Source organism: Corvus moneduloides, chromosome 5 (genome assembly GCF_009650955.1).
Source record: "Corvus moneduloides isolate bCorMon1 chromosome 5, bCorMon1.pri, whole genome shotgun sequence".
In the NCBI taxonomy this organism is placed as follows: Eukaryota; Metazoa; Chordata; class Aves; order Passeriformes; family Corvidae; genus Corvus; species Corvus moneduloides.
The window spans coordinates 37,246,114-37,270,226 of record NC_045480.1 but is presented as its reverse complement, the minus strand read 5'-3'; positions in this window follow the sequence as shown (position 1 = coordinate 37,270,226).

Here is a 24,113-nt window from a genome sequence, read left to right as displayed (position 1 = left end):
GATCCTTTCAGTTTTCTGAAACTGACATAAAAAAACCCCCCTTAATTATTTTAGCCAGATTTCTAGTACGTACTCCATGCCATGCATCAAGTTCTTTACTGAACAAGTGTTTAATCAAGAGGTAAAGCATTACGTTGAACAGTATTTCAGAGAAAATTATTTTAGACTAATTCCAGATTAATCAAATAATCTGGTACCATAAAAACACATAGCAAGGTTTTTAAATGGAATTGAAATATTATGTACTAATGAGAAAATAGTCTTGAGGGTGAAGCATGTGTGCTCATATTTCTGTTGCAATTTGATCCTCGTTCTATTGTAGCCATCCTGGATCTATTTTGCGATGGGAATAGAGAAGGATGATTGTTGAGCTGTAATTCTTATATTTTTCTTGTGTGTGTTGTTTCGATTCTGATGTTGTGTTGTAAGAGTTTTGTTTTCTCTGTCTATTGGGCTGCTTCCAGCTCAGAGGTTTCTTAGGAGTGCAAAAAGATGCCTCTGCTCAGCCGGTTCAGTTTACAATTTGATGTCTTGGTGCTTGTTCAGTTTGATTTATTGTTTGCCAGAAGCGAGCTAGGGCCGCTGTAAGAAGTGCATATCCCATGTTCTGCTGCCTCAGCAAAGAGAGGGGGTAAATGGCACAGTTGTTTAGAAGCAAACCTTTGGAAACTGAGCCTACCTACTCATGGCAGTCCCATCCAGCAGGGTGTTTTCCCCCTCTCTGCTGGAGATGGGCAGCTGGGATGGAGAGAACAGGGTGCATGACTGTACCTCTGCCTCTAATTCTGGTTAGAAACGTGAGGAAGGACATTTTTTGCCACTGTGGTTATGTGCACACAGCAACTTAAAAGGGGAGGGAGGAGATAGCTGCAGGCAGCAGCTGTCAGAACAGGACAGCCTTGCCTTTTCAGGGTGACAAAATGCCTGGTGCTCCCTCTGCCTTGCTACAGAAATTCTTTTCTGGTGCAGAGCCTGGCCACAGCGTTCCGTGCCTTAAATGAGATTATCGTAATGCCTCTGGGAGTACGCGGTGTTCCAGGGCAGCATTCTCGCTGCAAGGAGGGAGGAGGCTGCAAGCCTGGTGCGGATGTACAGCAGCAGGGGACTGGCTATATATAAGCAGGGATAAAACTTGGAGAAGGGAGTGAGAGCATATTGTGCTGAAGCTCTGGATTTGAATGCCTTCTTAGTTACTTGCAAATAAATTTTGGTCTGAATAATTTGAAGTTTTTATCAGAAGGTGTAATAAAAGTGTATTAGGATTATTGCCTTGCTTTCTGTTTCAGTTTTCTTGTGTTTTCCACGGAATATATGTGTTTTCAGAACAAGTTTTCAGAGCCCTGTTTGGACAGCAGTCCAGTGAACTGATAGTTTTGTATATAAAGTGAAGTGTGTGAGGGATTGTTTTCTTCAGGAGATGTCTTGCTGCATTTTGAGAAAAGACAGTTCTAACAAAGTTGGTGTTTTGCTGGTGATTTGTTTTGCTCTCCTCCATAGTTCCATGTACAATGTTTTCAGTCACCGAAAACTTTCAGGACCAAGATAAAGTTTTCTCCCTTGTGATGCTGCTACAGAGTAGAGACGGAGAAGCAAAATGGGATTTGAAGGAAGCAAAAGTTTTGGGGAATTTCATCAGCGAAGTGCAACCCAAGAGGTAGTTGCTAAGGCTGCTGTAGAACAACTCTAAGGAGTTAAAAGTGAGGAATGCGAAATGCATTGAAGGGCTGGGGAGCCTGCAATGGGAGAAAGCAAACTGCATAGCAGGTACTTCCAGATTTTACTTTCTTTTCCCTTTCTCCACTTTGCACCTGACCCATTGTCCTGAATATGTTTCTATACTGGCTCTGTCTCACTCCTTGTCTCCAGCCCTGATGGCCTTTCCTTTATTTTTGGTTTCCTTGGGCCTTTCTGCTCCAGCACTGCATCCCCAGCGGGCTCAGCAGCCGGTGTCTGGCACAGGCTGGCGGGGTGCCAGCTGTGACAGAGGGCTTTTGAAAATGGCAGAAGCTTTTTTGTTCCCTACCGTGGCATCTGGGATCTACAGAAGAACCGTAAGGAAATCATGCTTTTTTGCTCTCCTTCATCTGTGTAGAGAGAGTAATCCTGAACTGTGTTTGACTCATTTTATTTAAAGACGCTCTTTTAAATGTACATGCATCCCTGAAGAGGTATGGCATCATTAGAGGTAAGATGCAAAGTAGAGCTACTTTGGGGGGCTTTTTTCACTTCCCCAGGCTGAAGTCAGCAAGAAGTGATGGCCCATGAGGAGGCAGTGGCAGATGGAGGCAGGAGGGGGTGTGACAAGGTAGCAGCAGCAATCTGTAAGAGGAAAGTAGTTTTCAAAAGAGACTGGCCCCTGGTAGGGTGAGACGGAAGAAAGAAAAGGCATCATTGAAATTCAGCTGCAAAAGCATGGCTACCTCTGACATATAGCATTATTCTAGACTAAATTTGTGTAACATGCCCTGGGAAAATGATCTTTTTCTTTTTTTTTTTTTTTTTTTAAGTACCCAGTGCACTCTGAAATGTGCTTTGCATTTTTAACATGAGCCACACAGGTTTAGCTTTTTGCTGTCAACAAAAACCACTTTGCATCTTATTTGTATCCTTGATACCAACACTAAGCTCTTTGCAGGCTGACAGTGAGAAATAGTGATACATCTCCACTCACATTAAATCTTCTTAAAAGATACCACTTTACCTTTGAGTTAACTGGCTCATTCATATGTAGAGCTCATATGAGGAGATCCATAAGGAGCCTCAGAACCTGATTTTGGCAGATGATGCAGTCTAAAACTGTACTTGAAGATTATAAAAGAATGTAAGTGGTGTAGGGATGCATAAAGACCTTGGAGACATAATGCCAGTAGTAATGACAGTGCCAGCAGAGCTAAGATATTAACTTCTGTCATCATTTGTTACAGGATCACAGTGGGTAGGGGACCTTGAATTAAATCATCAGCACAATGGGTTTTAAAGCAAAGATAAAAATCTCATGTGTTCCTTTTGCAAATATACATAAGTGTAAAACAAGTGTATCTCTCATGTTATACACCTCATGTCACATTTTTCATCACTTAAAATTTATTATGTCAGTCAGAAAATGTATTTGGAAACAGTTTTTTGTGCTTTTATTTTTTATAATTTTAGTTTTGTCCTTTGTTCTCTTGATGGGTTTTTTTAAAGAAAATGTGCTGTTAAATACTCTACAATGGCCTTTGTGATTCTTGCATCTGATAATTTGTTTTATACCCTGTACTTGTGTTAGCCTGGGGGATTCATCTGAGTTTCCTGGAACACTGTTCATTGTTTGTTCTGTACAGTAGTTCTTGTTCATCCAACATTTCTTCTGTTTCTTGTCTTCGTTTGTTGAGCACTGCTTTACTTTCCAGGAGCTGTTTTCTGTGGAGTTCCAGAGCCCCTTTGTTTCCTCTCTCTCTGATTTTTGGCTTCCTGGTTTTACTGTCATTTTTCACAACTTTTTCTGCAGGCTGCAATCTGTGCTTGGTTAAAATAGGTGACCCAAAGTACTGGGCTAATCAAAGGTGTCTTTTAGTGTATTTCCTCAGGTCAATGGTCTCTTGGCATGTTCAGGCTGTTGCTGTTTTTTTCTATGAAGGCAGAGAGGATGCAGTATACTCAGAACCTGCTGATGTTAAGAACTATCAATTCCAGACAGGCCAAATGAGTCAATGTTGTAAGTGTGTGTATATATAGTTTGGTATCTCAAGCTGGCAAATGAGTCTGAATGTACTATTGAAAAATTATTTTAAATTGAGAAACTATGCCCAGCCATCACAGATATTGCTTGTCTGATACCTAGAAATCCATACCTGCTCTGATTCTCTAATGATTCAGGATGTTAATGGGTTTTGTTTGGTCCTGTTTTTTACTGTTCAGCTAGGAATCAGCTATTGATACTTAATACCTGGCGCCTGGCCTTGAAGGTGTGGAGTATTCTGCAACTGCTGAAGTATTCTGCCTGGTGCCAGAAGTCTGAGAGAAAACCAAGAAATACCTCTGCCTCTATCATCTCTGTTAGTTTCTGTCTAGTTAAAGAAAATAAAAATGAAAATAAAAACAAAGCCTGCAAACTTAATTATAAGGTTCGACTTAGTTTTCTTTAATCACCACCACCAAAAGCATTATGGCTACTGCACTGACTTTTGAGTCCTGGACCACACTGCTGCCTTTTGCCTGCCAGGGTAGCTGTGACCCTCCACAGAGCTGCTTGCTGGACGCTCAGCTCTGGGGTGTTGCAGCGATACCATAAAGGCTTGTCCAGCCTTCAGACTTTCACCCCAGCTGTACAGCCAGCAGAGACCTGAAAGGTATCCAGTGTGACTGTGTGAGGCAAAAGCATCTTTGCCAGCAGGTTGGCCAATCTAGGGAGGACAGCTTTAAAAAGGAACAAGAGGGGAAGAAGATGGCACCCCACAACTGAGTGAGGAAGCAGTGGTAACCTCGGGAAACCTGCAAAAGAATCAGGAGCAGAGAGAGAGGATACCATGCAGCTAATGGTTAGGCTGCCACTTAAGGGGACTGGAGAAATAGGCTGTCAGGAACACCATGATGCTCAGTAAAAGCAAATGTAAGGTCCTGTATGTGAGGAAGAATGACCCCATGCACTACAACAGGCTGTGCTTGGAACACAGCTTTGGGGAGAGTAGGATCTGAGGGTCCTGGATTGCACCAAGCAGTGGACCCTTGCAGAAAAAAAGGCCAGCAGGCTCCTGGCCTGCATGAGGAGGAGGAGTGATGCCAGCAAGCTGGGGTGGTGATCCTTCCCTCCTTCACTGGTGAGACACATGCAGAATTCTGGGTCCAGATCTGAGTGACCTAGTGTGAAAGGACTGTGGATGAACCGGAGTGAAACTGGTGAAGGGCCACAAAGGTGATTAAGGGACTGGAGCATCTATTGTACAAAGAGTCTGGAAGAGCTGGGACTCTTCAGCCTGGAGAAAGGAAGCCAAGGAGCGATCTTGTGTGTGTCTCTGTCCCTCTGTCTAAAAATACCTGGTGGGGCTTGGGCAAAGAAGAAGGAGCCAGACTTTTCTTAGTCTTGAACACAGGAGATTCCACCTCAAAATCTAAAGAACTTTTTTTATCTGTGAGGAAGGTAAAACAGTGACCACAGAGACTGTGGAGGTCTCCTTAGAAAAATTAAAACCCCAGCTGAATACAGGCTAGACCAAACTGCTGTAGCTGACCCTGCTTGAGCGGGAGAGTTGAACTACTTGGTCGCCAGAGGTCTCTTTCAACCTCCTCCACTCTGTGATTTCAGCCCCTCGCTCAAATGAAAATCAGTGAGCAGTGCAGCATAGGCTCTGAGCTGTAATCGCCCATACTGAGTGCACCACCTTGAGTGAGCTTCTGTAATTGTGGTTTTACAAAGCAAATCTTTTATTTGCAGACTCCCTATCTGTCCCCATCACTTTTTGTCAGGTCACAGCCCAGATGCCCTGGAAGAAGAGCAACTTCCCTGTGCTGTGGTAAGTGATTGTGTATTGCCACCATTTGTTTCTGAAAATTAAGCATGAATAGACAGTTTAGTTTCCTTAGCAGCCTCTGATGAGGGATTTTTGCCAAAAGCCTTCTGAAAACTGCAGCTGCTGTGATAGAGGCTGAATGACTCTTAGCACTTAGCCACAGTTCATCTCACAGTGACGTTCTTCCACCTGCTTTACCTGCCAGGAATAGTTTTGGGGTATAAAAGCTGAAAGGTCTTTTGCCTTTGAGTCTCAACAGAACTTCTTCATTTGTTGATAGGTAATAATGAGGTCATTTTAGATGTTTATTGACAGGAAAAGGATTTGTTTTTCTAATAACTAACACAGAGTAATAGTTACAGTTCTTAAGTATTCGCCTCATTTTTGCAAAGCTGTCCCTCTGGCCTCCTTCATCCAAGGAACTATTACCTTTCGCTTCAATTACATGGTCCCTTGTAACTTCAAATTGCTTTGCGAAGGTTTTGTACCTGTAAAGGGCTGTATCTCCTGAGCAGAACTGCAGCTATTCTTTTCCAGGTCTTTATGAATTCTACAGCTACTGATAGCAAATGCTACCAACTTTAGGGATAATACAAAATGGCTAGCAAATCCACTGGTGTTAATAGAGCTAATGGTGTCTGTGGTGTTTTGTATCTCATGAGATGAAGAGCGTGGAGACTTGTTAATTACACCTATGTATGAACCCCAAATGAAGCCCCACACAAGGAATTTAGAGGTTTCACCCAAACATTACTGCTTCTGGCAGACACTGCAGTCTGCAGCCCTTTGAAACATGCTTTGGCTCTCAGGCAGACATGGCTCTTATCAGAGGATGGAAATTAAGAGAGGAACATCTCTACAGTCTGCAGCATTCTCCATGTGAAGTGAGACAGCTTGCTTTGCTGCTGGAAGGGCTGTGTTCAGTATGCTGTGTGTCCTAGGCAAAATACTGCCTGTTTCCTTAATGTAATGAATGAAGGGGAATTTTACTGAAATCTCTTTTAAATCCAGACTTTTATTCTGCACTCAAAACAAGACAAAACTTTAGTGTCTTATGTGTACAAGCTATAGATTGATTTCAAAACTGACATTGAGGAAGAGTGCTCCCTGGACTTTTGGGTAACAAAACCGCAAATCACAGTTGAAACCTTTTTTTTAATGATATTAGACTTGACACTTAACAGAGACAAATAACATGGTCTTATTTGTAACATATGTCAGTGCAGCTGATTTTTACTCAGCTTTAACTACTGAAGGAGACCACTTACTGTTGTAGTTTACTATCATCATAATCCAGAAAAATCCACAAAGAATGTTATTCGTGGAAAAATGAATTTCATCTAATAAATCTTTATTTCTGAGCAGAAGCTGAACAGGGATGATAATTATTCTCTCACTGGGGTATACAACTTGCAATGAATACTTTTTACATTGTTCCCTAGGTCACTACAGTAAAGTGTCTTACTCTTCTGATATTATTTTATTTTTCAATACTTATATATGCTAATTCAATAGGAAAACAAGTCATAAAATGATGTCTTCATATGCCTTTTTTGGTGATCCTCAAGTCAATAAAGAGTATATTTTGGTTTCCATGAGCAACAGTCTTGGTAGCTCCTTCAAGGATACTTAAGTGACTACTTCATTGTTGCATGTTTCTTGTCATCACTGTAGATAGTTTGCAGAGCTTTTAACTTTGCATTCAGATTTCTTATCTTACGGTATATCTGTTTTTCAAGGTTTGAAAACAATACACATCTTTACAAGAGACCTTGTATGCAGTACAACATATATATACATGTGTATGTATAGGTTCTCACCTGCTTCTTATGCAGTCTTCCTTGGTCGCCGCAATGACTGAGAATTTAATCCAAAGCATTGTCAGAAATACTTTCCAGACTGTCCCTGCTTAAATGGAGACTGAAATGCATCATGTTCAGAATATCTAAAACTGAGTTACTACTTTATAATCTTTACACAGCCTCTTGATTGTATTAGCAAGACCTGACAGTTGAGTGTTAGGTAAACATTATGCACCCCTTCAATATAGAACTAGTAGAGTTCAGCATGTTTTGACAGTAAGTTGCCCAAGAAAAAGGACAACTTTGCATAAAGCAAAAGCAATGAAGCAATTTACTGTTGTCTTCAGCAACCTTGGCACTCATTAAGCTTAAGCTATACCCAACACATGGAAAATAAAAAAAAATTTGATCTGTGTGTATTTATGTAAATATTTATACAAAACTAATATTTTCTATATGTTGCCCTAAGCCTGCTCACCACCAAATTAATCAGGTCTTATTACAGAGGATTACAGAATGGTTAAGGTTGGAAGGGACCACAGTGGCTTATCTAGTCCAGCTTTCCTGCCCAAGCAGGGTCATTCTAGAGCACATTGCCTTTCTCCTTAAAATATTTCATCGCTATATTTGCAAGGCACCTCTATAGGAGTAAACTATCAAAACAGTTTCATCTGATTTTTGTGTATATATCTTAGCATAAAAATTTAATTGCCTGTATGACATACATTTGCAGCAGAGTTCCCACTAGATTATTAACATTTTGTGGCTTTTTTTTGGTTTATGATTTCTATTTTAATAGTTCAGAAACAATAGCAGATAAGTTTTTCTGTCCATAGGGTGACAACCCAAGCGTGAGCATTCTTCACATTTCTTGAGGCATGCTCATTAGGGAGAGAGCTGGTTAACCAGTTCAAAAGGTTACCCAGTCTCTGTTTCCTACATATTTTTATTGGTTTTGTTGTGCTGGAATGGGACTGTCTCCCAGGGATTCACAACTCAAGTGAAAATGATTATTTGAGTTGTACTTCCTTTTAACCCCTCTTGCCAGTGCTGTTCCTTGCTGTTGAACTTGTATAGTTCTGAGTCAGTGATACGAGATTGCTTTTGTCAGTACCAGCACATTAGTATGCACAATTCGGGGACTGGTTTTGTGCCCTGAAATGTAAGCTGTCACTAAAAGAGCTTGTATCATTTGGCAAACCTGTCCTTGAAAATAACTGGCATGCAAAGCAGCAAATTGACATCTAGGTGGTGAATATTCACCATTTATAAAGTCACCATGAGAAGTTCGTGCTTGAAAGCTGTTTGCATTAAATATCTTGGGTTTGCTTTCTCACCAATTTAATAAACATAGGAAAGCTTACTTAAATCCTAGTCCTCATTCTGCCAGTTCTAGAGGGCTTTTAGTTATCCAATAGGAATGTAGTTTGTTCTTAATTGTATTCTATAAAGATGGGTTTACTGAAAAGTGTGAAGACTCTCGTGAGTCTTTGAATAATCCTGCAGTGTTTATTGCAATGCTCTTTTCTTTGCTTGCCTTCTCCATGGTAGATCTAACCTAATTATGACTTAATAAGTTCTCCTGTTGGATAAGGATTCATTTCTGCTCTCATATTACTTGTTGATGAGCCTGAATTAATGTGTAAAACAAACCTAAGCATAGTTGATTTGCTAATATTTCTAATCTTCGTTTGCTATTCCAGTTCTCTCACTGTCTTATCACGTGTAAAGCTCAGACAACACCACACAGACCCCCAAGGCATTTAAAATGTAAAAGTATGAATGCTGTTCACAGCACACTATATAGCAGCATTCAAAAGGTGGATTCTGAGGAGGAATAAATCAGCCTTGGAGTGACCACAACTTATCCCTAGCTGGTCACACTTAATCACTATATAGGTAAGTATTTTTCTAAAAAAGTCACTTTGGTAACCATCACATACTCCTTTGGGCTTTTATTTTCCTAGTTTATGCTTTGAAAAGGTTGTTTTGGCACTGGGATTTGTCTTAAATTTAAACCCCAAGGCTTGGTTCTGCTTGGGGTGGCTAATGGATGAGGGGAATAATGTTTCCCCATACCAGCTCACTGGAACTGTCTGCCCTTGGTCTGTTATCATTGTTAAAAGTATGGAAGACATGTATGGGAGGGGAGATCAGGATGCTGAGGAACTTCCTTCCTTGATGTCTTTCCTGAAGAAATGAGATTTCTAACCAAAAAAGGGGTTGTGAATAAAGATTAGTCTGTAAAGTGTAAAGTGTAATGTAGTTGCCTGATGATGGAGAAGGTGTTCCTGCACAAGATTAAAAGCTGGAGTAAGACTACACAGTTCAGGAAGATATAAAGTCTGTATCCATCACGTGAGATCTTTTGGATTTAGGGGTTTTTGGGGCTCTCAGAGCTAGTTTTGTGCATATGTTATTAAGCATCAGTCTCTTGAAAATTAGTTGGGTTTGTTTACAAAGAAAAATGAGAAGTTCTAGCAAGATTCTGTAGAAGATAAAGTAATTTTTAGTTTTAGGAGGCAAACACAGTATCATTGTCTTTGAAAGTGTCTAAGTTCACATAATACGCGAGAACGTGGTCTTGTCACATTCATGCAAGTAGCTCTCTGAGAAAAGTTCTTTATTTGTTTTGCTTGAACTCTTCCTTCAAGCTTTGTAGAAATATGCCCTTGATCTTTTATCAGAGGAATCTCATCCTTAGTTCTCTATATTGTGCAATTGGTGTCCGATCTTGCAACCTTTTACTCATGTAAGCAATATTTACTTATTTTAATTTGTCATTTATGGAACTATGTGTGGATGGAGGAAGAGCAGAATTTGTTTGTTGGTGAGCCAGGCAGTTTCAGAGTAGGTAAGTGGGAGATTGGGCTAGTAAGGAAAATAGATTCTTGAAACTTTTTCACCCTGTCAAAAGTAAAAATATAACCTAATATAACCTATGATTTGCTTTAGATATTAATGACCAATGTAGGAAAAGAAAACTGCCACACAAGAAAAAGCTATCATTTAATGAAGCTGGTGTCCAATTTCTTATACCCATCATCATCACCCTGAACAGTGATCCTGACCTGCAGGTATTAAGTCTGAAGTTTGCAGGATTGCATCACTCCTTCCATCCTTCCTGAACCTCTGCTTGAAGGAAGGATGTCAGAGCAGTGTGCTTTGTCTCTTCAGACACCCATAATGCTACTGAATTTGGGAAGGATGCCAATTCTGCTGTTTAAGAACACAAAATTCGAGTCCTGCCTGATAACTCATTAAGATAGAAAACATTTTTTCAAGTTCATGGCCTAGTTGAAGGTCTGAAGACATCTATCTTGCAGAGATTCTGATAGGTGTGATTTAAATTGTACACCAGCAATGTAAATCAGAAAGGAAAGAGGAGGCAGCACAGGAAACACACCGCAGAAATTGTACCTCTACGTGAGAAGGCAGTGAATGAGGTTTATATAATCAGCTTTGGACAACTTCATCTTCAAAATGCAGTGATAAGTATTAAAATGCAGAACTGGCTTTCCTTACTGAAGTTTTTAAACAGGATGTTTGACTTTATTCAAAATTAATTCTCCTTTAAAACTATTTTTATTAGTGAAAGCCTGACTTGAACACAACCTTTTTAGCTGATCAGACAGGTGGCTCATATGTGACTTTGTGCTGGTTCTTTGCTTGTTCTGACAGTGCTAACCACACCCCAAACTTTCCAGTGCCTGGAGAATTTACATTGGGATCACTGTGAACCTATCCATAGGGTTAGTTTGTTAGCACAATGGCCATACAGCATGTGTGTATAGTACGAACATCCATAGTTTTAGAGATAATACCACTGCCCAGCCCTCCCTGTTGCTCTGCCCTGAGGCAATGGAGACTTGTAGCCTGTGAGAGCTGATACCCACAGGTCGTGTTTTCATCCTGAGAGAGAGCAACACTCGGCAGGGATATCCATGCTTCATCTGCTGGACAGTCTCTAACAGCACCTTGAATTTCTTTTACTGTCAGAACCTGGGGAGGCTTCAGGGTTAAGTCTCTGCTTATGAGTTTATGAGCAACCTCTGTCCTTTGGAAGATGTGAATATTTAAATTCTGATCATTCCCCTTTGCATCCCACAAAGGAAATGAAGTTAAATAATTGGCATGGGATTGAACACCTGCAGCATGTAAAAGACAATAATTAAAATAACTGTATTAACCTTGTGTAATCAGGTTTTCCTTTCCCTTAGTTTGGAAAATCACCTACGGCAGTACTGTAGCTCCTCAACAGCTTACATGGTGGTGTTCGAGTGTGCTTTTCTTGTGCGCACACACAGAGTCCAACCAGAATAACTTTATTCATTATATCAATTTTAAAAAGCAGAGATGCTTTGGGATTTTCACCGGAGAGGTTTCTAAAACTTCAGAGCAAAAGACATTGAATGTCTGGTCTAGCTTGTTAGCCCTTCTTCGAGCTGGACAAATGCAGTCTGTGGCTTCCAGAAGTCCCTTCCAATAGTTTCATGGTTTTGTGAAACACCACAGTGTGATGCCTTCATATCAGGTACAGTTACAGTGCTTCTAAAATTATAACTGATTTTGAAAATGTTGAAAAAAGGGGTCTACAACTTGCTCACAAGGGGAGGTGGAGGGGCAGGCAGCAATATCTTCTTTCAATAGGACCTGAGGGAACAGCATGAAGCTGTGTCAGGGGAGGTTTAGGTTGGATATTAGGAAAGGGTTCTTCACCCAGAGGGTGGTTGGGCACTGGATCAGGCTCCCCAGGGAAGTGGTCACAGCACCAAGCCTGACAGAGTTCAAGAAGTGTTTGAACAATGCTCTCAGGCACAGGGTGTGACACTTGTGGCTGCTGTGTGCAGGGTCGTGAGTTGGACTCTGTTCCTTGTGGGTCCTTTCCAACTCAGTTTATTCTATGGTAAAAGTAAACCAGCCAGTTCATCTTGCTGTGCCATTGGTCTTCTGAGCAATATCCTGCAGGGGAGAAAGCATCACCCTTTTTTGTGCTCATGACCCGTTTTTGTGCCCAGCATGTAAAGTTTGCACGTGGGATATTGCAAAGAGTGGTCTGGATGCCCAAAGTGCAGGGTAAAAATCATGTCTGCTGGTTGTCCAGCATGTGCCATGTGAGCTTACATGCTCCAAACCCATGATTTCTCCTTCCCCAAAGTACCGGCCTTGCTCTTGTTGGTGTGTTATGATCTGATTGAGCAGTGTTATCAAATGGTGGTGGCAAGGAGAGCCCCACTCAGAAACCTGGTGACTTTGTAGCAGTTAATTAGGAGGAATATGTTTTTGTTGTGAGCTGCTGAGATAGTTACTGCTGTCAGTAACAGTCGGTCCCGGAGTGAGGATCTGCACAGGCAGGTAAAGCTGGGAGTGCCTGTCTGCCCCCCATCTCTCCCCATCGCCATTTAGATGGAGGCATTGCTTTTGATGAACTCACCCCAGATTCATCCTGAGGTTTTGTTGGGGTTTTGTGTTTGGTTGGTTTTTGGTTTGGTTTGGGTTTGCTTGTTTGGCTGGGGGGTTTTGTTTGTGTCTTTGGATTTTTCGTCTGTTTTTTACACTATCACACATTTCTGTGAGACATTTTCACCAATTTAAAAAAAAAAAACAAACAACCGAAAAACCCAAGAAACAAAACAAACGAAACCGAGCCACACTGTTGAAACTTGTTATTTGGTGCCACCTGGTGTTTAAGTGACCGGCCTGAGGAGGGACCCGTGCCTGAGCGGAGCGGGCTCCGGGGTTCGCGGCACGGGCAGACGCCGTGGCGTGCGGCTCTAGGCTGGAGCTCCGGCTGGGCTGGGCTGGACGGTGGGCAAACGCGCTCGGAACGGGGAACCTCGCTCATCCTGAGCAGCTTTGTGAGCGGGTGCTTTCCTGCGGGGGAGGCGGTCGGTCTGCGCTGGAATTCGCCGGGATAGACGGCAGAGGGCATTAGTGAATGCCTTAAGCATCGCGGCTTGCTGAATTTCTCTGGTGGTGTAAATGTATGTACCCTTTTCCGTCAACCTTTTTTCCCCTCTTTTTTAGCGTGATGATGGCTATGTTTGTCATTAATTCCTACATACTTTGTTTTAATTTCTGCATATTTCTTTTATATACCTCCTGTATAAATATAAAGCAAAATATTGCTCACAAACCCAGGTCTACTCTGCCTGAGGGGATGGGAACCTACTGAGCTGAAAAAGATAAAAAGTTAGGCATGTGGTTGAGAAAGTCTAAGCTTCACGAAGAATAGCAAAAAGCTCAAAGCTGTTTTTCCCTCCTTACTGCTCGGTTATGGCAAAAAGAGTCAACTGAGACATCCTTTTGATGGGAGTATTGCTGGGTTTACCAGACCCCGTGGACTGCCTTTTTAAATCTGTAAGACTGATCAAAAGAAAATGCTCAGCTACTCTAATCCTTTATGGGCATGTTTCACTCTTGTACTATTTAATTTCTGATAGTCAAGTTCAGGACTGAACTAATTTACTCCTGGCATGAAGCCTGGGATGTAACATGCCAAAGAGCAGTATATAATAACTACAATTGGATGGAGGAGTGTAGGTCAGCACATGTTTCACACCACTCCTTTTACTACTGGAGTCATGGGGTAAAATCTACTCTTTTTGCCAACTTTGGTGAAGGTGTAAATGCACATGCACAATGTAATGGCTTTAAATCTTGGATTCCTACTTGTATGCACCAGATGGATCTTGTATAAATGTTCCACTTTACAGCATGTTAGCATTTGCTAGTAGTTAGCTGGAGGTTATAGCTGCCAGACTCCTCTGTGGCAGTTTCCAGGCCTAAAAAAAAAAAGGCAAAAAGAGAAAACACAAACAGAGAAAACAATCACCCACACAAGAGGGAATGTTAGAATAATAGATAAAACAGTTTTAAGAATTGCATGTACCTGTGTTTGTTCATGAACCGTATTTGATTTGGCTCGTCCTGATTTGAACTACATGGGGCACATGAATATTAGGATTTTTTAGAAATGCTGCCCTGATTTATCAGTAGTGATTTTAAAAGTCTTAAAATGTTTATGTATTGTACACAGGAGTATATTTATCTTAGGATATATATATGTGTGTGTGTGTACATATTTTTCTTAAAAACAATTCTGGAACCTAGATATATCCCAAATTATTTTAACAATAATTTAATTTGATTGTATAGGTCAGAAATATTTTTCAGCCTATGCACTGCCATATATAAATTGCATTTGTGCTATCTGAATTTGTTACATGCTTTTGTCTTTGCTAACTGGACGTCTAACTCTTCCAGACTACATCTTTAAGGCATGATAATATGTGTTTTAGTAGGCCACGAATTCTTGCCTCAAGTCCAAGTTTGATCTTCTCTATACTTCAGGCATATATTAATGGTCTAGTAAAATATGCTTTAGAGTGCCTACTTTTTGTATTTCTGCATTTCTCTTTGCTTTTCATTTTCCTTTGGAATTAAATATGTAATTGCTGGGGGGGAAAAAAAAAGACAAAAGAAGGTTCCAAAAACACAGAAGAAAAATTCACCAGTTCTATAATGCACATATTTAAAACCTAAAATACTGGCTGGACAATTGTTAAAAACAGGGCAAAGCCAGGCCTTTCTTGGCTGGCTTCTTTCTCTTCTTTCTACTGCCTAATTCTCACTTCCTCCCATGATTTCTTGTAGTCCAACCAACAAGCACATTTTTGTCCTAATGAAAAGCGTGTCAACACTTCTGTTTCAACATTACTATTACAGGTGTATAATAAGAGGAACATGATGCTGCTTCAGTGACTTCCAGGAGGATTTCCTCACACTGACACAGAAGGACAGTGTGGTGCTGTTAGTCCTGCCAAGTGTGAGGGACATCTTCATGCCTCACTCTCTCCCCTGAGTGTGTCGGAAGTTCAAAGCCTTGGTATAATCTGGCTGCAACCCTGAACAGCCAGCGCCTCCAGGCATGGAGAGGAGCATGTTTGATGCCCCCCTGAAAGTCAGTGGCTGCAAAATTCCCCCTGCCTTGCACCAAAAGCATTGGAAGTCACACTTCTGGGCTCCCACGTCTCAAAGTACAACACATGGGCCCTGTTTATGTGCTCATTTTAACTTAAGCAGGCACTTGCTTTGGGAGATTAGTCTGGCAAGACCTGTGTCTGTCCTCTGCTGAACCTGGACAGTACCACTCTTGGCAATTGGCTCTCAGGTGATGCCAATTTGTAGCATTGTGATTTCCTTCCTCTACAAGGTCATGTTCAAAATCTTTTGTTGTGAGGGAAATTTTTTTTTCCTTAAGTTCCTCCTGTACATGAAGAAGAAAACACTCATGTCTGTGATCATAGCCAAATGTCACAACTGCCTCTGTCACCTTTTTCTGCAAGATCTTGCCACTACGCCTGCATTTAACTTCAGGTAATGGTCTCATGCAGTATTTATAGATGAGAATGGCACATTTGAAAAAATGTAGTTAAAAACGTCTGGAAATTTAATAGTTGCACTTCCCACCATGGAAAGCACATTTGCAGGAAAACTAATTGTTACCAATAGCTCTAATTGCCAGTCTTTATCATTAAACTTTGCCTTGGGTCAGCCTTTCACTCTGCCCGATTATTAAGTAGGGATTAAGAGGCTGTTGCCAGCATTAACTTTGGACTCATGAGGCATCGCTGCTCCCAAATACTCTGCACTTTATCTGAGCGAGCTTCAGCAGCAGAGCACTTTTCTTGAAACTTCCATTAGTGACCGGCTCTCAGAGGGACCGAGGGCTGTAATTGGATTATTGCTTCCCGCTGGATGCGGAGGATACAGGCTTCTGCTTGTCTCACGCTGCCGCCGGGTCCGTCCCTGCTCCCTCCAACAGCTGAGGTATTGTTGGATGGCCGCAGCCTGGGGGCCGCGTCCTTTTGTGCTGTGAGGGCTCGCATTCCCTCGTGCTCGCCAACGGCGTGTCCCTACTGGAATGCTCGGTGGAACATTTTAAGCTTTGGAAGTGTTCTCTTCTGAGCTCACCATCCTGGCCAGGATTGATATATGTGGGAGAAGAGAGCTTTAAAATGCCTTTGGATGCGGTTTCCTAAAAGCTTATTTACCGTATGAATTGTTAAAAAAAGTAAAAACGAAATGTGTGTATCATGCACAGTTTCCAGGCACATCTTACCGATAAAATAAAAGTCTTTGCTGCCTGTTGAATTTATGGCTGAGATAGCCAGATTACTAGAAACACTTATGTGTTTAATCTTTTCATGTTTTGAGCGGGAGAAGGTAAGGCAAGGAAAATGCCATGGAATTGCTTTTTATTTTGTGGAGACTGTAAATTCTGTTATGGAAAATGTAATAAAGAAACAACTTAAACAAAAAGAGTGGCTGTGTGAAATCACAAAATTTCCATTGGGTGAAAACAAATCCTAACTTTATGTACATTTCCCTGGAGAGATGTAATGTGAATGCTTACAGCTGTTTTTAGTTTCTTATTCCCTGATTAGGTTTAAATTAAAGGAAGGATGTCATATTGAATTATGAAGAATTACTTATTCTGTGTATTTTGGTTTATACGTACTTTCTATCACAGTCTCGCTGTGGCACTTGCAAGGACCTATTGAACATGTGCACACAAATAGTATTAAAAGTGAACTGGCTGCAGTGTAGTGGTTCTGACAGAGAAATATGTAGAGCTCTCACATCTCCCTTCCTGGTGCCTCCACCACGAAGGGAAAACTACTTTGCCATGCTGAGCCTTCCCCTCCAAGACAGGTTGGTTGCTAGCTGAGAAACAGAGGCTGTGTCTTACTGAGACCTCACCTGCAGCACCCTCTGCTCCCAGGGGTCCTGCTGAGGGACCAGCAGCCCAGAACAACTTTTCCAGCCCAGATCAGAGAGGACAAATTCACTAAGATAGTGTATCCAAGGCTGAATGGTACCTGGAGCAAGCTGAGCAGGAGGGGAGAAGGGAACGCCTCAACCATCCGTGCCATTCCTAAATGCAGGCTCTTTACTTTATGTCTGCTTTCAGCAAGCATTCAGGCAATCCAGCAGCCCAGAGGTTTGAAATTCACTCTCTGGGGAGATTTATGTCTTTCTTCCAAAGGGAAATGCTTTTTTGCTGGAGAAGATGGTATTATATGACTTTCCTAAGTAGTCACAGCTATATGGTACTGCTCAAACTGGCTGCAGATTTGGTTCTGGTACAGATGAAAAGATTAAAAGAATTTGGTTCAAACAACTGGCACACTCAAAGTCTTTGTGTGATTGTGTACAAAGACAAAAAACAAATTGTAAGCTGGTTTTAAACCATTCCAAGGGATCCTTCCATTATAATTTTTCTAGCAAATTATCAGCTCTGCAGTAGTTGTAAGACATAAAGGATTCATTAATAAAAACTACTCTAGTAAATATATGTATATATGAATAAAAAGCACATATATTTTTAAAATAGAGTATGAAAAAAATAAAACTATATGAATTGGACAGAAAAAGTGCTGATCTGAGTGATGGTGTTTACAGAACTATGCTGTGTACTGCAGCACACCATTTGGGGTTGGGATCAAAGGGGAAGAAGTCTTGCAGGAGTTCTGTGCCTGATGGGGTTATCTGTATTTTGCACAAGTGAGCGAACAGCTTGCTAGCACAGCCTCTGCAGAGCAAGATGCATTAATGTAATCTAGAGATGCAAAGAAAATGCTGTCTTGCTGCAGCTGGAAATCATGCTCCTCTTGGATGTGCACAGAACTGAACATCCCATCTAGGTCTTTGTGCTGCTGTAATTGACTCCTTTTTCATTCTCTGGAAGAGGTTGTTTATACCATGCTACGTTTTTTAGTGGAGGACAAGGAGTCTGCTGCTGACCCGCAGGGCAATTGCAACAAAAAAGGTGGGATAATATTTTGAGAAGTGGGATTCTCAAAGCTGGCAGGTAAGGGAAAAGGAGGATGGAAACAAGGGTGTGAGAAGCAGTTTTGCTGTGAGCCTCTGGGCATCCTGGGGAGAAGCAACTCTCAGGTATGTTTGCCTTGGCTTTCACTGGGCTTCCCCAAATGCTCTGTCCCCCCAGTCCCAACAAACATTAACTCCCCCTCCTTTAAAGACAGAGTATTTGGGCCAGATGTGCTGCTGGGGACGGGGAGACCACACCTGGGAAGGCAAACAGAGGCATAGTGTGGTGGTGGGGGGTTCTGCAGCTGGTTCTAGAGCATCCTGGTGGCTGAGTTCTCCCTACATGCGTCAGAGCCTGGGGAGGAAGAGGAGACCGTGAAGCAGCATGTGGGATGAGAAAGCTGCTGATTGCCACTGAGCTTTTTGAGAGACACTGCCTTAAGAAAAAGAAAAATAATCATGGCACTGTTATCCAGCAGAGGTATATGGCCATATCCTTATAATTAATTATGTGACTTATGGAGTTAATCTCCTGTCCTACCAGTCTCTCTAGAATAGAAAGAAGTTAAAACTCTTCGATGTGCTTAGAGACATCTAATCTGATGACCCCTTCAGTGACCATCAGTGCAGCCCCTGGTTTTCATCATCCCGAGTAAAGAACAATCTGAACATGATGACAATTTGCCAGTCACAGTGTGTAACACTACTTCTAATTCTCTTCAGTCAAGTCCATCTTTAGGTTTGACTTATGCCACAAGGCACTGGGAGCTACACAGCTTCTGCAGGGGCCAGCAGCTGCTTCATGGTGCTTATCCTCTAGGAACTGAGTATGTCTAGGTGTGTAAGCTGTCGTGCCTTAGCAATGTCTTATGCATCAGCTCTTTCTTGTCTGCTAGTCTAAAGACATTTGGATATCTGTAGTCTCCAGCAACACCTTTGCATAGAAATAAAAATAAAAATAAAAACAAAAATAAAAATGGATTTAAACAGGCTGTTGCTTTTATTCTTGGAGAAAGGGTGATCAGCAAATCACATTCGCACCCAGAAATTTCCAGATTCGTCGTGCTTTATCACTGTACGTATCCCATCTGATATTGACTCAGAATATTTCTGTAGCATTTTCTCTTCTGTAACATGGAGGCAAAAGAGACATCTGCTTCTCAAAGTTACATTGTAAAATTAAATACCTTTCTGTTTTGAAGCACTTTAATGCAATATGAACAGGAGCCATAAAAGTACCTCAAACTGAGTGAAAGGATATTTTATTTCACACATTTTAGAAAAAAAAGCCCCTGCAGAATAGACAATGGATACTTCATCAGTTTTTCTACCTTCCTTTTTAAATCAGTTATGAGAGATATAAATTTGTAACTTCACTACATCAATGCTTTTTTTTTCTTTCATCCTCTTTATATATCTATAACTTATTGGAGCTTCCATGTCTCCTTTCAGTCAGATTACCTTTTCCTATGTTTTGCTAAGTAAATTGAATATCCTTGAACAATACCACTCTTTAGTCAGTCAAGTCACTGATTTATTTCAGCTGTGTAAAACTGACACATTTTCAAGTTCCCAGCATACACATTGCCACCCATATCATGTTTTGTCTGCACACAGCAAACGCAACTGGATTAAAGTTGCTAGTACCACAGCAACTCTTAATTCTTTTGGATCATTGAGTAGAACTCTGGCCTTTCTCATGCTCAGGAAGAGGGCAGTGGGAAAGAATGAATAAAACAGGTAGTTGCTCTACACACACTCATGTGCAAAAAAAAAGTTAAAAAAATTTCTCTCTGCTTTTGAAACCTGGGTTTGTTCCTGCATGTTCTTGACTGAGATAGAGACCAAGAAGGATGTTGCTCCTGTCTGCAGGCTGTAGGTCCCTGCAGTCCCTAGTCTCAAAAAGGGAAAACAGAAACAAATTTTCCAGTACCAACTACTCAATTACACCCTTGCTGTCAGGCGAGGTGTTCCATGAAGTGGGTTGGTGTGTTTTGGACATGTCACTGAGTGATGTATTTAATCAAGAACACCTTGCAGTTGTGAGCCTTGTTATTTTTTCTTTTTCCCTTTTTTCCTTTTTTCTCCTCTTTTTTATTCTTCTCTCTTTTTTCTTTTTCTGTCCCTCTTTCCTCTGTTCTCTCACTCCTCTTTTGCTTTTTCCCCTCTCTCTCTCTCTCTCCTGAATAGCTGAATCTATTGACAAGTAAATCCCCTCCTTCAATTACTTTAATATGCTTTCATACCATGTTTGCTCCACTTTATTTCTCAGCTTTGTTATTTCCACTCCCCAGTAAAATCTATCACCTCTGAGTGAGTTATTTGCTTTTCTGGACTGCAGCAAATACCACCCACTCTGTTAAGGTCAGGCTCCAGCTCCTTGACTTTTCTATTGTTCCGTCCCTTCCTTACCCACTCTGTCATTGCAGTACGACAGCTCCAGCTGGGAGGGCAGGGAAATCACTCCCTCAAGAGCAGTTTATCACAGCAATAAATGTTATGTGTTTTACTAGGATGCCATCAAAGTTCACCATCACACCATCATGCTGAAGTAGAAACAATTGTTTCTTTTATTCATCTATTATATATACTTTATTGGGTATGTGTCTATATCCTGCAGCGATCAGCCTCCTGAAGGTACAAGGCAGTACTTCTAACTTCTGCTGTGTTGTGAAAATAACAGAATTTGCAGTGAGAAGCATCATAATATTTTTAATTAATTACTGCTTCTCAGTTTTCTTCCTGTTCTCCCTACTGCCTGGGTTTTAATTACTTTGCTCACATAGGCGTCTCCAAAGTCACGTCATTAAACAGTATTCATGGCCTTTACATTTCTTTCAGGTTATTTGCTTCTTTTTATTGTACTGCCTGTGCCAGCTCTGTTAACTTCAAAGCATAAGAAGCCTGAAATTTTTGTGATTGCAACTGGTACTCAGCAGAATCTGGCCAGTCATCTGAATTGATCTGTCATTCATGAAACTAAATACTTTAATTTTTTTTTTTTTTTAGATACAAGAGAGAAAAGTGAAACCTTTGTGCTTACATTCCCTACCCCCTCTTCCTACTAAATATTGATATTTCCTCAGCCAAGAGAGCTTAATAAAAACTGAGAATAGACTTTACTACATTAATTTCATCCAGTAGAATTGCTTGTAGCAATATGAAAACAAGTTGTTGAATGTGTGACAGAGTAATTCACTGAGCGCCAACGGAAATTGCTAAAAACAAAAAGAAATTTGTTATACTCTAAGCTCTCACTGACATATGAGAGCTCCAATATTCTGTTGGGAAAATGGTCAGCAGCCTTGCACTGACATATGTTACGTATCTCTATTCCCTGAAATGCAGGTTTGGATTGACTGAAATTATCTGAGGCTTTAGGTTAAATTCCTAGCAATGTTTTCAGACAAGAACATGGAGAAAACACTTGAACACTTGAAAAGCCAGAATATTTCAACATTTTTCTAGAGAAACTCCTTTAATTTTTCTTTTTTTGGGGGTTTGTTTAACTTTTTTTCTTCAGAACACCGTGTGTCGAAATCTGGCTCAATTTAGTTAAGGGAAGAGAAAGCAACACCCAAGCCTAGTGTTTGGAGCATCTCTTCCTCTCTCTCCTCTCAGGCAGAAGGGATGGCAGCTCCTCTCACTCCCACTGTTTGCCCTCTCCTGCCACTGCCACTGCAGTTACCTACAATGATCATTGCAGAGACAGCACTGTGGCTGCCAGTGCTCCTAGGGACCTATTTCACCATGAAATAGAGTCTCAAAGTCAAGCTAAAACACAGCCAGCACCTCTTAAAATTACTTCACTGGGGACTTTTGTAAAGACAGATCAGAAATTCAGTGATAGGGCTTCATCCCCCTGTCCCCAGTGTCAGACTAGGTACCCTTGAGAAAACTAAATACTCTGCTTATATACTGCTGGGATCTTAGTTTTGGGACCACTATATGGCTTATTTCATTTTATGTTATACAGGAATGACATCTGCAGACAAATTGGAGAAAACTTTTCTTTGACTAATGAACCTTATCATGTATATTGAGTCTGCAAGAAGAAGAAAGGAAGATGTATCACTGGGGGATGGGACTCAGCTTCAAAGAGGTAAATATCAAGTGCAAAAGCAGTGGATCATTAAATGAGATGATACAGCAGGGCTGCTCCTATTGGTGTCCACAGCTGTTTTCCTTCTGCTGGTATGATCAGTGTTCATTTATTGGTGCCTGATTCAGCTGCATTAAAAGCTTTTGATCAAATGGCAAAGAAGGACATATTTTCCTGCTGCATATTTTCCCAGGTTTGAGGGGTTTTTTCAGGTGGAGATAGATATATTTGGCCACAAATATTGTAGAAAAGTTGTGTCCTTGCCTCTATGGGCTTTAAAGAAAGAATACTGACTGAGGGTTAACTGTTCGGTTACTCAAAAAAAGTGTAAATTCTTGAGCCCAGGAGCAGTGTTTCCTAAGTGCATTCCTATTAGGATATAATGTGACTTCCCACCACCTTGGCTGTGGAGCACTGACATGTAGTTCCAGAACCCAGTCAGGGTTTGGGGCTGTTTTCTGATGGGTAGTTTGGTGGTCAGCAGTTAGAACAAGAGCTGAATGAGGCTTTTCAGGCGAGTTAGTTCAACATTTGCATGGCACTGACTTGGGTCATTTAAAGGTTTCCATGGGTTCAGTCAGCTTCAGGCAGCCCAGGCTTTGTACTCCACCAAACTCCAGAGCTAGGGTTTCAGAGCTAGAAACAGGAGATCCAGAAAGCACTGCACTTTTTCCACCTGGCTTCCACCTCTTTATTTTGAAGACCAAACACTGCCTCCATGTTGGGATATGCATTTATTTCAGGGCCCCTGAGAGTACTGGAGCCTGTGTACTGCCAGCCCCTGGAGGGGAAGGAGTTTCCTTTGCCTGCTACTATTATCCCTGGTTTTATCTAAGGCTGGAATGCATCTGCACATTGTTAGGGTGTTATTCCTAATTTTTATCTCTTGGCTTGCCTTCAGTTCTAACTCAGCCACTGACCAAAGGTAGTAACATATAAGCTGGCACTGATGGCAAGAGTACAATCACTTTGACATATTGCGATAGGTTCCTCTGGCCTTTGAGTGCCTGCAGAGTTAGTGCAGTTTTATATGGAAAAAAAAAATACAAACAAAGAATGGATTTATTTATTGTAGCCAGCTGAGACCAGAGTCGAAGAGAAAGCCTCTTATCCATCTCAGCCAACTCAAAATGGGATATTATAATACAGCACATCAGCAAAGCTTGGCAGTAAAGGCATAAATGGTTGTAGGCCAGGTCTAATGCCTTCCAAGGTCATCAAACATTATTTTACTTCAATTTTGGTTCACATGGTCAGGTCCCAGAGACCAACAGCTTAATGATTCTGGGAATATGCAGGCGCTCTTCTAGTCAGCTGACTCGTATTTAATTTGGTTTGAAGTGTTGCCTCTGGTCAAGGGAGTGACTATGGCTTCCTGTGTTGAAAAGCTTTTCACATCCCTTCCCTGTGTAACAAGAACTGTTCAATAAAATTGTGCTCTTCCTGCCATTACCTTTTAGAGCTGTGTTACATCACATCCAAGGTAGCTCACTATTTTGAACTCCAAAATTAAAAGCAAACAAACAAACAGATTATATAAAGCCTTGAGAAGCCTGTAGTCCTTTTGCATAGCTATTCTATCTGCAGCTCAGACCTCTGACTCCTCAATATGAGCATGTTTGGTTAAAAGAGTAGGGTCCAAATGATAGATGGAATGGCTGCATCATATCTTGGGAAAACATTTTAAAGGGTGTTTTGTTTCTGTGAGCACATTTGGGGTTTGATGTAATAGAGCTTGCAAGAGTTGATATAGAGGAAATTATTGCTTCTCAATAAAATTCTCCATTTTTATTGGCTCGCATACAGAGAATGGCAGCCAGCTGATAAAATACTTGGTGGAATTTTCTTTCCATCTAGCCATGTGCTGCTCTACAGCTATGAAGT